This window comes from Elgaria multicarinata, chromosome 10, assembly GCF_023053635.1.
Source record: "Elgaria multicarinata webbii isolate HBS135686 ecotype San Diego chromosome 10, rElgMul1.1.pri, whole genome shotgun sequence".
NCBI classification, from domain to species: domain Eukaryota; kingdom Metazoa; phylum Chordata; class Lepidosauria; order Squamata; family Anguidae; genus Elgaria; species Elgaria multicarinata.
The window spans coordinates 94,524,471-94,540,620 of record NC_086180.1 but is presented as its reverse complement, the minus strand read 5'-3'; positions in this window follow the sequence as shown (position 1 = coordinate 94,540,620).

Genomic DNA, 16,150 nt, shown 5'->3' with positions numbered 1-16,150 from the left:
TGCCCACTGGCCCATGCCTGCCTGCCTGCCTGCCCGCCCGCCTGCCTGCCCATGCCCACCTGCCTGGGAGCCGTCCTTGTGAGGTAGCTGGATCTGCTGGGACTGACTCCCCCAGAGATCTATGGCTTACTTGTGCAAGGTACTAGCTCCTTTGTGCCCACCGGCCCATGCCTGCCCGCCTGCCTGCCTGCCTGCCCACCCGCATGCCTACCTGGGAACCGTCCATGTAGGCGGCCCATGCCTGCCCACCCATGCCCGCCTGCCTAGGAGCCGTCCATGTGAGGTAGCTGGATCTGCTGGGATTGACTCCCCCAGAGATCTATGGCATACTTGTGCAAGGTACTAGCTCCTTTGTGCTCACCGGCCCATGCCTGCCGGCCTGCCTGCCCATGCCCTCCTGGCTGGGAGCCATCCTTGTGAGGTAGCTGGATCTGCTGGGACTGACTCCCCCAGAGATCTATGGCTTACTTGTGCAAGGTACTAGCTCCTTTGTGCTCACCGGCCCATGCCTGCCCGCCTGCCTGCCCGCCTGCCTGCCCATGCCCGCCTGTCTGGGAGCCATCCTTGTGAGGTAGCTGGATCTGCTGGGATTGACTCCCCCAGAGATCTATGGCATACTGAATGAATGAATGAATGAATGAATAAGTTTATTACGGTATGACAACCAGCACTCCAATCAAACACCATACAATTTAACACATTTAACACATTACATTATATTACAGATGTGGTACGTGAATATTATTATTGTCTCGCCACCTTACGGCATGAGATGGCTGCAGCACAAAATCTTGCCACTTTTACAGTAACTTGAGTGTTCATACCTGAGAAAAGATAATCTAAACACACTTTGTCTGTTCTACCTGGGAATTTTTTTATAAGTGGAGTTATTAAGGAGACTCTGAGGTCTTTATACAGGTGGCAGTAAAGTAAAACATGGGCTATTGTCTCAACATCCCCCGACCCACATGGACATTGCCGTTCACTGTAAGGGGTTTTTTTAAATCTACCCTCCAGCAATGCTGAAGGTAGAACATTAAATCTGGCTAACGTAAAAGCTCTTCTGAGCCTCGGAACGGTCAAGTTTATCAGGTACATGGCAATTGTTGGAGAACTACTATTTTCCCTGAATCCCGGGTTCAGGCTAGCTCGACTCAATTGGTCTTGAAAGTCTATATCTTGAATTCTTTGGGCAATATCCATTTTCGCTTTCTCATATCCTAGGTTCAGGACTGCATCCATGGAGTAGCCCAGGGATTGCAACTTCCTATTCAAAGTATCCTTCCACCTTGAATTGAAAGTATCTGTTAGAGTAAGCGGAGCTAAACCCACAGGGACAAACAGTAATTTTAACCAGAGATGGAACTTACGTATCCATATACGAGCCTCTAATGAGATCTGGCCTGCCTCCAGCCTTACAATTGCATTTTGAAGGCAGGACGGGACTGCAAGTATTGCCCTCAGAAACTTAGTTTGTACAGCCTCCAGAGGGGCCAGGTTTTCATAGACACAAATCTCTGAACCATACAGCATTTGAGCTAAAACCTTAGCAACAAAAACTTGGAGAACAGAGGGAATATGCTGCCCACCTTTGTTGTAGAAAAAGGAGAGGAGTGCCTTAATGCTCCTCTGCACATTAGTGATTGCATTTTTAGATTGAACCCTCCACGTTCCTGATGAATGAAATATTATTCCCAGATATTTGTACGAAGCCACCTGTTCGATTTGGTGTTCATTTGGTTGCCATTTATATTTTAATCTCCTTCTGGAAAAAACTACAACCTTTGTTTTGTCATAATTAATCTGCAGTAGTTCACTTTCACAGTAACCCTTCAAGGCCCTCAGCAATCTCCTCAAACCTGACTTGGTCAATGACAACAGCACCGCATCGTCCGCATAGAGCAAAATCGATAAGGGTCTATTTGATATACTAGGTGGTTGTGCTCTTTGGTCCGCTAGACATTCTACCAGGGAATTAATGTAAAAATTAAACAGAGTGGGAGCTAATACACAGCCCTGTTTCACACCCATCGTGGTAGTGATAGACCGGGACATAAGACCAGCACTGTTACATCTCACCTGGAGCCTAGTGTTTTCATATAGACTGCGAATAAGAATCAGCAGTCGACGGTCAATGTTAGTACCCTCTAACTTTTCCCATAGTCTGTCCCTAGATATCAGATCGAATGCAGATCTAAAATCAATAAAGGCAGTATAAAGTGCACCCCCCCGGGGGAGTTGAGTATTTGCCTACTAAATGCTGAAGAATAAGTCCCTGATCTGCCGTGGAGCGCCCACCCCTAAACCCAGCCTGTTCACTCTTTATTATATTTTCCTGTTCCAGCCAATCACTCAACTTTTCCAGTAAATGGCTAGCATACAACTTGCTTATAACACTTAGGAGGCTAATGGGTCTGTAATTCCCAGGGTCTTCTCTTCTCCCTTTTTTGTAAATTGGGATAATGGTAGCCAAGCCCCAGTCATCTGGAATTCGTGCTGATTGGTCAATATTTGTAAAAAGGGCTGCCAGCGCAGGTGCCCACCAGTTTATGTTAGATTTAAATATTTCCGGTGGGAGGTTATCACTGCCCGGGGCTTTACCCACTTTGAGTCTGTTTATAAGGCACTTTATTTCCAGGACAGATACGGGTGGCCATTCTGGGAAATTATTAATATGTATCTGCTTAATCTGACAGCAGGACTGGCGAGCTCCCACTAGATTGTAAAAGTGGCGCTCCCAGATGTCGGGGGGGGGATATGGGACTCGATGTTTATAGGAGCATTTGGATATCCCCTTGCAACCAGCCTCCAGAAAGTGGTTGTATCCTTTTCCCTGGATGCTGTTATTAAGTCACTCCATGCCTCCCTTTGTGCTTTGGCCTTTTTTGCCTTTATTAGTTTTTTATAGCCCCTTTTTAGCTCAAACCATTCATGGGGAATTGCTGTCAAATGCATTTCCCTATATTCTTTGTACTTTTTGACCAAGGATTTTTTCATAATTACACAATCCTTATCAAACCAACGCTTAGAAGTACACTGGGAGAAAGATGGTTTTGGTGGGGGCTTTTGCGTTAAAAGGTTTTGAAGGGTCAAGATCAAACCCTTATAGGCTTCATGCATGGAGTCCACAGAGTTTGCTGTTAACAGTGTGTTACGATCATTTAGAGAGATTTCAGAGTATAGTAATTCCTTCATCTCTTTCTCAAGCCTAGATGTCCATCTAACACAGGAAGCTCTTATTTCAAAGTCCCCGATTTGCATGAGGTTTTGTTCTGCATGGATTCTTTGGTTGCCATAGTTTAAAAATAGGACCAGGGGTAGGTGATCACTTTCTATGCATCTTTCCACTACACACTTGGTCACTGCCCGAAATAGATCAGAGGAAACAATGAAATAGTCAATTGTAGAAGCTCCTAAGCCTGATAGAAACGTAAATTCTCCATTTTTGTCACCATGCGCCCTCCCATTAACAATATACAAATCTAGCCTATTTAGCATTTGCATGAGGCATAACCCCGCGAAGTTGCATCCCTTGTCTTTGGAATGTCTAACTGGGAATTTTAAAATCTCTTCGCTTATAGGCGGGGGTATATGAAAATACGAGTATATAGCCTCCTCACTTTGTCCCGTTCTAGCATTTAAATCGCCTGCCATTAAAATGGAGGCTTCAGGATACAGAGCAATATTAGTTGACATATATTCTTCTAATCTGCACCAGATTTCCTTTACCAATTTCTTTTGACGCTGAGGGGGAAGATACACATTTATAATAAATAAACTTGCCCACTTAGCTTTTACAATCAGGGCGTTTGCAAGCCCAGGGAGAGGATCAAGAGTGATGAACTTAGCTTCAATACTTAAATTTACCAAAAGTAAGAGACCCCCTTTAGGCCGACCCCCTTTTTTGCTTAGTTCTGCATCTAGCAGATATGCTGCAAAGCCGTCCAACGCAATAACATCCGTGGCCCATGTCTCTTGCAGCAAAATTATATCATGCTTTTTTATAAATTTTAAGAAGGAAGGATCTGCCACTTTTCCCTTCCATCCAGAGATGTTCCATGAAAGTATCTTCAAGTGAGCTCTAGCGAGGTCTGCTCTCTGTCAATCTCTACTTGATGAATGTTCAGTACCTGGTTGCTTTTGGCAGAGCTCTCCGTTGTTCACAGCGTTTGAAAGTCTCTGCCAGGTATCCTTTGGATGTTGATGTTCTATAACATCCAAAGGTGCTTTCAGAGTGCTCACATTTGAGATCACTGGGCAAAGTGTGCCAGATTTCTTGCTTGGTGGATTGATTTCTTTAGATTCCTTCTCTGGTGATCCGTTTTCTTCCTTATCTAGACATCTCATGTCTAACCAGGTCAGATGCTTTGATGTCCCAGGTGCTACAGCAGCTTGGACTGGGCGTACATTCTTCTCATTTTTGCTTGACCCTGTGTTTTTGGGAGGTTGGTGTATTTCTGCGCATAACTGGAACTTGGGGGTCCTTTTCTTTGATTGACATGAATCCTCCTTTATTATTCGACATGCCTTCGCAGTATCCAAATCAGTCAAACTTGCAGAACTAAGCAAATGAACTGTGTCAAGTTCATTTTCCATGTGGTCTCCCCGTTTGGTGTGGTTACAGCCTTTTGCCTTCGCTTGTAAAGTTGTTAAATGCCCTTTAAGGCCTTCCAGCCTTAGTATAATTTCATTTTGTTCTACTAGTGGGAGTGCAGAGAAAGAGTCCAATAACATTTTCTCTTCTTCGATTAGAACAGTCTTATCCCCTGGGGTTAACGTTTGTGCTTTAGGTTCGGTTTGTTTCTCCTTTTTGTATTCAGGCAACACACTGCTTTTATGCCTTAGAGTGGGCACTTCCCCGGAGTTAAGATCAATTAGATTCCCCACAGGGATCTCTATTCTGATTGAGTTATTTTTTGGATATAAGTATGAACCCAATGTTAAATCCTGCGGTGGAGCTTGGTTCTCAAAGAATCTTGACATTAAAATCTCTGTAGATTTAAGTGCATTTTTACATTTGAGAACTAATTTAACACTGTTCCAATCTCTAAAAGTGATAACAGCACGTGCAGAAATATAGTTGTAGAATAAATATTCCACCTGAACTATTTTGTCTATAGTAAGTAAGTCTGGAGAAGTCACATTCAAAATTTCTAGAAGATGTAGTTTGCGTTCAGTTTGTGTAAGTATCATAGAATCATAGAATCATAGAATAGCAGAGTTGGAAGGGGCCTACAAGGCCATCGAGTCCAACCCCCTGCTCAATACAGGAATCCACCCTAAAGCATCCCTGACAGATGGTTGTCCAGCTGCCTCTTGAATGCCTCTAGTGTGGGAGAGCCCACAACCTCCCTAGGTAGCTGATTCCATTGTCGCACTGCTCTAACAGTCAGGAAGTTTTTCCTGATGTCCAGCCGGAATCTGGCTTCCTTTAACTTGAGCCCGTTATTCCGTGTCCTGCACTCTGGGAGGATCAAGAAGAGATCCTGGCCCTCCTCTGTGTGACAACCTTTTAAGTATTTGAAGAGTGCTATCATGTCTCCCCTCAATCTTCTCTTCTCCAGGCTAAACATGCCCAGTTCTTTCAGTCTCTCTTCATAGGGCTTTGTTTCTAGACCTCTGATCATCCTGGTTGCCCTCTTCTGAACACGCTGCAGCTTGTCTGCATCCTTCTTGAATTGTGGAGCCCAGAACTGGACGCAATACTCTAGATGAGGCCTAACCAGGGCCGAATAGAGAGGAACCAGTACCTCACGTGATTTGGAAGCTATACTTCTATTAATGCAGCCCAAAATAGCATTGGCCTTTCTTGCAGCCATATCGCACTGTTGGCTCATATTCAGCTTGTGATCTACAACAATTCCAAGATCTTTCTCGTTTGTAGTATTGCTGAGCCAAGTGTCCCCCATCTTGTAACTGTGCAATTGGTTTCTATTCCCTAAATGTAGAACTTGGCATTTATCCCTATTAAATTTCATTCTGTTGTTTTCAGCCCAGCACTCCAGCCTATCAAGATCACTTTGAAGTTTGTTTCTGTCTTCCAGGGTATTAGCTATCCCACCCAATTTGGTGTCATCTGCAAATTTGATCAGCGTTCCCTGCACCTCCTCGTCCAAATCATTAATAAAAATGTTGAAGAGCACTGGGCCCAGGACTGAGCCCTGCGGCACCCCACTCGTTGCCTCTCCCCAGTTTGAGAAGGTTCAATTGATAAGTACTCTTTGAGTCCGATTCTGTAGCCAACTGTGGATCCACCTAATAGTTGTTCCATCTAGCCCACTTTTAGCTAGTTTGTTAATCAGAATGTCATGTGGTACTTTGTCAAAAGCTTTGCTGAAGTCAAGATATATGACGTCCACAGCATTCCCACAGTCCACAAGGGAGGTTATCCTATCAAAAAATGAGATCAAATTAGTCAGACAGGATTTGTTCCTGACAAATCCATGTTGGCTTCTAGTAATCACTGCATTGGTTTCAAGGTGTTTACAGATTGACTTCTTTATAATCTGCTCCAGAATTTTCCCAGGGATGGATGTCAGACTGACTGGTCTGTAGTTCCCAGGTTCCTCCTTTTTGCCCTTTTTGAAGATAGGGACAACGTTAGCCCTCCTCCAGTCATCCGGCACCTCACCCGTCTTCCATGATTTTGCAAAGATAATAGACAAAGGTTCTGAGAGTTCTTCCGCTAGCTCCTTCATTACTCTTGGATGCAGTTCATCGGGCCCTGGAGATTTGAACTCATTCAAGGAAATTAGGTGTTCTTTGACCATTTGTTTATCAATCTCAAACTGTAATCCTGCCCCCTCAACTTCTGCTTCACTTTTTCCAGGGGGGTCATAGACCCGCTTTTGGGAGAAGACCGAGGCAAAGTAGGAATTGAGCACTTCAGCCTTTTCTTTGTCATCTGTTATCAATTTGCCATCCTCATTAAGCAGCTGAACCACCATTTCTTTCCTCTGTCTTTTACTACTCACGTATCTGAAGAAAGCCTTTTTATTGCTTTTAGCATCCCTCGCTAATCTCAGCTCATTCACAGCTTTAGCCTTCCTGACGCCATTTCGGCACTTCTGCGCTACTTGTCTGTACTCTTCTTTTGTAGCCTGGCCTTCCTTCCACTTCCTATATGTATCCCTTTTTGTTTTCAGTTCATCAATAAGCTTTTTGTGGAGCCACATTGGTTTCCTCTGTTGTCTTCTATCTTTTCTCCTTGTTGGAATTGTTTGTAACTGTGCCTTTAAAATTTCATTTTTTAGATACTCCCACCCATCCTGCACTCCTTTTCTCTTTAGGCTCCCTTGCCACGGGACCTTACTTATTATAGTTCTGAGTTTATTAAAATCAGCTTTCCTAAAATCCAGAGTACGTGTATGGCTACGCTCGACTTTTGTCTCCTTCATAATCAAGAATTCAAGTATGACGTGGTCACTTTCCCCCAGAGTTCCCGTAACTGCCACTTTATCCACTAAGTCATCCCTATTGGTCAATAACAAGTCAAGGATTGCCGATCCTCTAGTTCCTTCCACCACTTTCTGTAGGAGAGAGTTATCACCCATACATGTCAGGAATTTCTTGGAAGGGCCGCTTTTGGCAGTAATGGTCTCCCAACAGATATCAGGGTAATTGAAGTCCCCCATCACTACTACATCACACTTCCTTGAAACACTGGTAATTTGTTTCTCAAAAGTTTCGTCCTCGTCTTCTCCTTGATTGGGTGGTCGGTAGTAGACTCCGATTATCATATTCTTTTTATTCCTAGCCCCATTTATTTTAATCCAGACGCTCTCGACAGGGCTCCCAATCTCGTCCGCCTGTATTTCTGTGCAGGGATAGGTATTTTTAACATATAGTGCAACTCCACCTCCCTTTCTATTTCTTCTGTTCTTTTTGAACAAGTTATATCCTTCAATTGCTATATTCCAGTCATGGGAGTCATCCCACCAAGTTTCAGTTATACCTATCAAGTCGTATTTGCCTTCATGTAATAAGAGTTCAAGTTCATTCTGTTTGTTTCCCATGCTCTGGGCATTAGTATATAGACATCGAAGACCATGTGTTTTATAGTCTGGCTTTGTTCCTACCTTGTTGCAGACACTATTTTGGGACACTGTTGGAGCTGTTCTCTGTACTGTGGTGCATTGGCCTTCATCCATTGTTGCCTCAAAAGTAGACCAGTAGGTTTAGGATAATTTAACATCACCAATTTTTGGCGGTTTAATACTAATGACCACTTTTTATTATTTGGGGAGTTCTTTGATTTTTGTTTAGATTGCATACATACGCTGTCCCAAGGGTCCAATTGTTCTGATGCCTCGACTTGTGTTTGGACAGTAACTAGAGGCGAAACAGCTGCCTCTTTCAAGAGAGATTCGTCCTTAGTATTGTTTGATTCCTTTGATGATGATCCCTGTTTAGTTTGATTCTTGGTCCTTATTTTCATTTTTTTACTTGGTGGAGAGTCCAGTAGTTTGCATAACCTTTCAAGATCCTTTTTATTATAACGTTGTATCTTTGGGGTCTTTTTATTTTTACTTTTCTTTGCTTGAACTACATTTTTCTCCTTTTCTACTTTCTTCTGTTTCTCACCCTTCTTCAATGTGAAATTACTTTTCGGTGCTAGGTTTTTATTACAGGCTTTCCTAAACCCACATCTTCTAGTTTAGGGTCTGTTTTTATGAACGTTTCCACAATGGTGGTTAGAAGATTGTTGCATTCAGATTTGAAATTTTTAATTAATTCTATCTCTCTCATTATTATATAAAGCCCACCTTCTATTGTTAGGCTTTCTTTTCTTATCTGTTCTTGTGCAGCAAACAACTTATTTATTTCCCCCTCTAAAGTCATTGATTTCATTTCAATTTTTAACTTCTCCATTTGATCTTTCATCGCCTCATTTATTTCCTTTAACTCTGGGTCTTCTAACTCACCGATCTCAGGGGAATATATTGGATTTTGCAGGGTCAAATTTTCGAACCTTAAGTGCCCTTGTGCAAGGCCTTTAGGCAGCGGCTCCATAATGAGTGTTTCCCGTTCTCCCTCTAATCCTTTTATTTCTGCTGTACAATCGGGTAAAGAGTTCAAGGACTCGGTCATTTCTTCTCTTGTCTCCTTATATTTTTTCTTCGTCCCACTAGGGATACAAAACTGTGTGATTTGCATTTGTTTGGTACGTTTACATACCCTTTGGACAAGGGGAGAGACTGGCACCATCCCCTGGCTTCTATAGATACTTCTTGTAGAAACCATTTTAATAAAAAGGAAATACCCAGCACACAGTTCCTCATGTAATACTAAAAGCAGGGGGGCTCACTTCTTTTGCTCCCAAAGATTGATATTTTCTACATTAGTCCCACAAATATTCTGAACAGGAGACTTATTGTAATGCTGGTGGATAATTTCAACCTCCTTTATAACAATCAAGAGGAGGGAATAGAAGGGAATAGGTCAAAGCACAAGAGGTAGCCAATTCAATATCCTTTGGAATGCGAAGTCAACCACAGGCTTTGTCAGAACAGCCGTAATTGTTCAGTGCTTGATTAGTAGAGGAGATCAAAAACAACTGCGAGATATTTAGGCTCAAAGTGAAGCAATTAAGCAATTAAACAGTTAAGTGCAACGCATTAAATATATAGCCAACTTGCTGGTTAAAATCGAAGGTTAAAAATTCGAGTTAAAAAATAAAAATTTAAAAAGTTAAAAAGTTAAAAAGTTTTTTTAAAAAAAATAGAGAACCAAGAATTAAAAGGCAAAGTATTAAAAGCAAAAGGCAAAAACTTCCAGGATCAGCAGCAGCTAGCCCTTCAAATTCCTTTCAACCAGAGGCACCAAGATAAAAATTATTTATACACGTTAAAAACAACAACGGTTTATCTCAGTTTTCAGTGGGAGTTGCTCAGGGTAACAAGTCCCTGAGATAAAGTAGTTGAGAGTACATAAGGTGGGAAGAAAAAGAAAATACGTGCACAAAAATAATTTTAGTAGGCAAAATCACGGAGCTCACTCAAACCCAACCGGCTCCGGTACGATGTGGACAATCCTCCCTCAGCTGTTCCCCGTGGGTAGCAGGTGGTGAAAGCACCGTCGAATAAGCCTGTTGATCTTAAGAGTCACACCCTAACTCAATGCAACTTTCACTTCCAGGCCTTCTCTGCTGAGTTTAACTCTACTCTCCACCTTTCGTAGCTCTATGGCATACTTGTGCAAGGTACTAGCTCTTTGTACCCACCGGCCCATGCCTGCCTGCCCGCCCGCCTGGAAGCCGTCCTTGTGAGGTAGCTGGATCTGCTGAGATTGACTCCCCCAGAGATCTATGGCATACTTGTGCAAGGTACGAGCTCCTTTGTGCCCACCGACCCATGCCTGCCCACCTGCCTGCTTGCCTGCCTGCCCATACCCACATGCCTGGAAGCCGTCCTTGTGAGGTAGCTGGATCTGCTGGGATTGACTCCCCCAGAGATCTATGGCATACTTGTGCAAGGTACTAGCTCCTTTGTGCTCACCGGCCCATGCCTGCCGGCCTGCCTGCCCATGCCCTCCTGGCTGGGAGCCATCCTTGTGAGGTAGCTGGATCTGCTGGGACTGACTCCCCCAGAGATCTATGGCTTACTTGTGCAAGGTACTAGCTCCTTTGTGCTCACCGGCCCATGCCTGCCCGCCTGCCTGCCCACCCACCCGCCTGCCTGCCCATGCCCACCTGCCTGGGAGCCGTCCTTGTGAGGTAGCTGGATCTGCTGGGATTGACTCCCCCAGAGATCTATGGCATACTTGTGCAAGGTACTAGCTCCTTTGTACCCACCGGCCCATGCCTGCCTGTCCGCCCGCCTGGAAGCCGTCCTTGTGAGGTAGCTGGATCTGCTGGGATTGACTCCCCCAGAGATCTATGGCATACTTGTGCAAGGTACTAGCTCCTTTGTGCCCACCGGCCCATGCCTGCCCGCCTGCCTGCCTGCCTTCCCTCCCTTCTCCCCTGCCCGCCTCGCAGGGATGGTTTGTGTGTGTCTTGCTTTGACTCAGGGGATAAGTCCTTCCTGCACTCACTTAGACTTTTTGAAGTTCCAAATCAATTTTTCAAATGTGGAAGAAGATTCATATAGGTTTATCTACTCCCCAATTCATGGCATGTTGGGATTTCCTTTGAAATGGCCCCATTGAGCTGTCTGCAGCTTTAAATCCCTGAGATACTGGGGTATCCCATTTTCAAAAATTCCACAAAAATCAGGGGTGGCTTGGATTGGCAAGCAGGCAGCCTCTCCTGCTGTGAAAATCAAACGGGCTAGTCCTCGGTTCACTCACTCATCACAAGTGTTATCTTTGAGACTCTACCTCACACTGCAACTCATGGCAGTCGTTGACTTCACCACAGCCACTACTTAGGCTTTGCCCAGTGGTTCTGCAGCAACCAAGCAGTCCTGTTTGCTCTTTCATTGTTCTTCCAAAAGAAGGTGAAGTGCATATGAACAGTTTAAGTTTTCTGGGAAGTGAGCTCTCACTTCAACTCATGTCACTCATTGACTTTAGCACAGCCACTACGGTGGATGCTCTGGTCCTCCAGGAAGTGGGTGAGGATTAGCAGCAGCTGGCCGAGGCTCTCTCCTCAGTCTCATCCCACCCCTCTTCCACTGTAACCATAGAATCATAGAATAGCAGAGTTGGAAGGGGCCTGCAAGGCCATCTAGTCCAACCCCCTGCTCAATGCAGGAATCCACCCTAAAGCATCCCCCTTTTTTTTTCTACAATACTTAAACATACACATTTACATTTTCACATAAAAACAACAACAACAACATACTACATAATGTTGAAATGTTGAATACATAGTATCTTATCTTAATAACATAATCAAATTAACATACAAGTGCACCCCCCACCTCGGGATCTTATTCCTGATTCCAAAATCTCATACTTTCTTCTGCTGGTGGTTTCCCACTTCCCTTAGAAAACACAAATATTAGGAACTGTTTCCAAATTCCTTCAAAATCATTTGATTTAGCTATACCTCTTCTCCATTTAATATTACAAGTCAATTTATCATTAATAGCTATATCCCATACTTCTTTATACCATTCTTCAATAGAATATTCCCCTTGAATCTTCCAGTTCCTAGCTACAATCAATCTTGCTGCGGTCAGCAAATTCATTGTCAATTCCTTAATTTCTTTTTTACATTTTAAATCTTCAAATAGTGACAGTAATGCAACTTTTGGTGTTCGTTCTATCTTCATTCCCACAATTTCTTCAATCTCCAAAAACACCATCTTCCAAAATTTTTGTACATTGTAGATCATAGAATCATAGAATAGTAGAGTTGGAAGGGGTCTACAAGGCCATCAAGTCCAACCCCCTGCTCAATACAGGAATCCACCCTAAAGCATCCCTGACAGATGCTTGTCCAGCTGCCTCTTAAATGCCTCTAGTGTGGGAGAGCCCACAACCTCCCTAGGTAACTGATTGCACCGTCGCACTGCTCTAACAGTTAGGAAGTTTTTCCTGATGTCCAGCCGGAATCTAGCTTCCTTTAACTTGAGCCCGTTATTCCGTGTCCTGCACTCTGGGAGGATCGAGAAGAGATCCTGGCCCTCCTCTGTGTGACAACCTTTTAAGTATTTGAGAGTGCTATCACGTCTCCCCTCAATCTTCTCTTCTCCAGGCTAAACATGCCCAGTTCTTTCAGTCTCTCTTCATAGGGCTTTGTTTCTAGACCCCTGATCATCCTGGTTGCCCTCTTCTGAACACGCTCCAGCTTGTCTGCATCCTTTTTGAATTGTGGAGCCCAGAACTGGACACAATACCCTAGATGAGGCCTAACCAGGGCCGAATAGAGAGGAACCAGTACCTCACGTGATTTGGAAGCTATACTTCTATTAATGCAGCCCAAAATAGCATTTGCCTTTCTTGCAGCCATATTGCACTGTTGGCTCATATTCAGCTTGCGATCTACAACAATTCCAAGATCTTTCTCGTTTGTAGTATTGCTGAGCCAAATGCCCCCCATCTTGTAACTGTGCATTTGGTTTTTATTCCCTAAATGTAGAACTTGGCATTTATCCCTATTAAATTTCATTCTGTTGTTTTCAGCCCAGCACTCCAGCCTATCAAGATCACTTTGAAGTTTGTTTCTGTCTTCCAGGGTATTAGCTATCCCACCCAATTTGGTGTCATCTGCAAATTTGATCAGCGTTCCCTGCACCTCCTCGTCCAAATCATTAATAAAAATGTTGAAGAGCACTGGGCCCAGGACTGAGCCCTGCGGTACCCCATTCGTTGCCTCTCCCCAGTTTGAGAAGGTTTCATTGATAAGTTCTCTTTGAGTCCGATTCTGTAGCCAGCTGTGAATCCATCTAATGGTTGTTCCATCTAGCCCACTTTTAGCTAGTTTATTAATCAGAATGTCATGTGGTACTTTGTCAAAAGCTTTGCTGAAGTCAAGATATATGACGTCCACAGCATTCCCACAGTCCACAAGGGAGGTTACCCTATCAAAAAATGAGATCAAATTAGTCTGACAGGATATGTTCCTGACAAATCCATGTTGGCTTCTAGTAATCACTGCATTGATTTCAAGGTGTTTACAGATTGACTTCTTTATAATCTGCTCCAGAATTTTCCCAGGGATGGATGTCAGACTGACTGGTCTGTAGTTCCCAGGTTCCTCCTTTTTGCCCTTTTTGAAGATAGGGACAACGTTAGCCCTCCTCCAGTCATCTGGCACCTCACCCGTCTTCCATGATTTTGCAAAGATAATAGACAAAGGTTCTGAGAGTTCTTCTGCTAGCTCCTTCATTACTCTAGGATGCAGTTCATCGGGCCCTGGAGATTTAAACTCATTCAAGGAAATTAGGTGTTCTTTGACCATTTGTTTATCAATCTCAAACTGCAATCCTGCCCCCTCAACTTCTGCTTCTCTTTTTCCCGGGGGGTCATAGACCCGCTTTTGGGAGAAGACCGAGGCAAAGTAGGAATTGAGCACTTCAACCTTTTCTTTGTCGTCTGTTATCAATTTGCCATCCTCATTAAGCAGTTGAACCACCATTTATTTCCTCTGTCTTTTACTACTCACGTATCTGAAGAAAGCCTTTTTATTGCTTTTAGCATCCCTCGCTAATCTCAGCTCATTCACAGCTTTACCCCTCTTTGAGAAGCAACCTGTCACTTAAACTCATTGACTTCCCCTGTTTGAAGGAGCTAAGCTCCAGCAGTCGACCGATCTCCTGTTGTTACACTCTCTTAAAAGAAGGTGAAATGCATATGAACAGTTTAAGTTTTCTGAGAAGTGAGCTCCCTCCCAGGAGGAGCATAGTCCAGGGGTATTGGGCACAGGCTCTGTCTGTCTGCACGCCATGGTTGGGCAGAGAACCGCCACAGCCACCGAGAACAGGCGGAAAACTCCAGCAGTCCACTGGTTGCCCTTTGGAGGGTGCTGGCTGAGGATTGATTTCTCCAGGTCATCCAACACCTATACATACACTTAAAGGTGGATCATCCAGGAACGTTAATGCTCCAAGCCAAAGTGTGGTTGATTGCCTGCATCATCTGCCACACTCAAAGTAACTGCTTCAATAAGCTACCAATAACCTGCCTGCCCATGCCCGCCTGCCTGGGAGCCGTCCTTGTGAGCTAGCTGGATCTGCTGGGACTGACTCCCCTGGAGATCTATGGCTTACTTGTGCAAGGTACCAGCTCCTCTGGGCCCGCAAACCCATGCCTGCCTGCCTGCCTGCCCGCCCGCCTTCCCCCACCCAGGGTGCTACTGTGGTGGGGCATCTGCCGGGACTGACTCCTCCCCAATAGTAGATCCATGACATGTCTCTGCCTGCCTCTCTGCTAGCCTGTCCTCCTCCTCGGTGACCGACTCGCTGGGATGGTTTGCATTTGCAATGCGTGACTAACTGCTGGCTTAGAAACCAGCCATCCTTGCCTCACTTCCTTGTGCCCCCAGAAATGCCTGCTGCCTGCCTGCCTTCCCTCCCTCCTCCCCCTGGGAGCTGTACTAAATGATGGGCTTTGTGGTTCATGCCCAGCAGCCTCCGGCATGCTTGCTGCCAGTCGTCCTCCTCTGTGCCCACCTGGCCCGCCTGCTGCCTTAGAAAGAAACAAGCCATCCGTTGCTCACTCCTTGCGCCCGGCTCACAATGCGTTACTGCTGGATTAGAAAGAAACAACCAGCCATCCTTGCCGCACTTCCCTGTGCCCCCAGAAATGTCTGCTGCCTGCCTGCCTTCCGTCCCTCCTCCCCTGCCCGCCTCGCAGGGATGGTTTGTGTGTGTCTTGCTTTGACTCAGGGGATAAGTCCTTCCTGCGCTCTCTTAGACTTTTTGAAATTCCAAATCAATTTTTCAAGTGTGGAAGAAGATTTATATAGGTTTATCTACTCCCCAATTCATGGCATGTTGGGATTTCCTTTGAAATGGCCCCTGTCTGCAGCTTTAAATCCCTGAGATACTGGGGTGTCCGATTTTCATAAATTCCCCAAAAATCAGGGGATGATGGGATTGGCTTGAGCCTTGGCATACATGTGTATACATACATGAGGTGTCATGGTGCCTAATTTGAGGTTTCTAACATGAAAATTGACGTAGTTTTAGCATGGGACTTGATTTGGAGTGAGTTAAAAGGTTAAAGCCCCGCCAAAAATCAGGGCATGATGGGATTTGCTTGAAACTTGGCATGAATGTGGATCTAGATGGCATCTGTGAGGGTGCCCACTTCAAAAAATTTTATCTGTCAAAATGTCAGAGCAATTCCCATGTTTGAAAATGGGGTGTCCGATTTTCAAAATTTCCCCAAAAATCAGGGGATGATGAGATTTGCTTGAGTCTTGGCATGCATGTGTATCCATGGATAAGCTAGCATGGTGCTGACTTTGAGGTTTCTAGTGTGAAAATTGACAGAGATATCAAAAGGGGTGTGAATTGGGGTTATGGGTGGTGCGTTAGAGGTTAAAGCCCCGCCAAAAATCAGGGGATGATGGGATTTGCTTGAAACTTGGCATGATTGTGGATCTAGATGGCATCTGTGAGGGTGCCCACTTCAAAAAAAATTATCTGTCAAAATGTCGGAGAACAGTCCATGTCTGAAAATGGGGTGTCTGATATTCAAAAATTCCCCAAAAATCAGGGGGCACTTGGATTGGCTTGAGGCTTGGCATGCGTGTGTA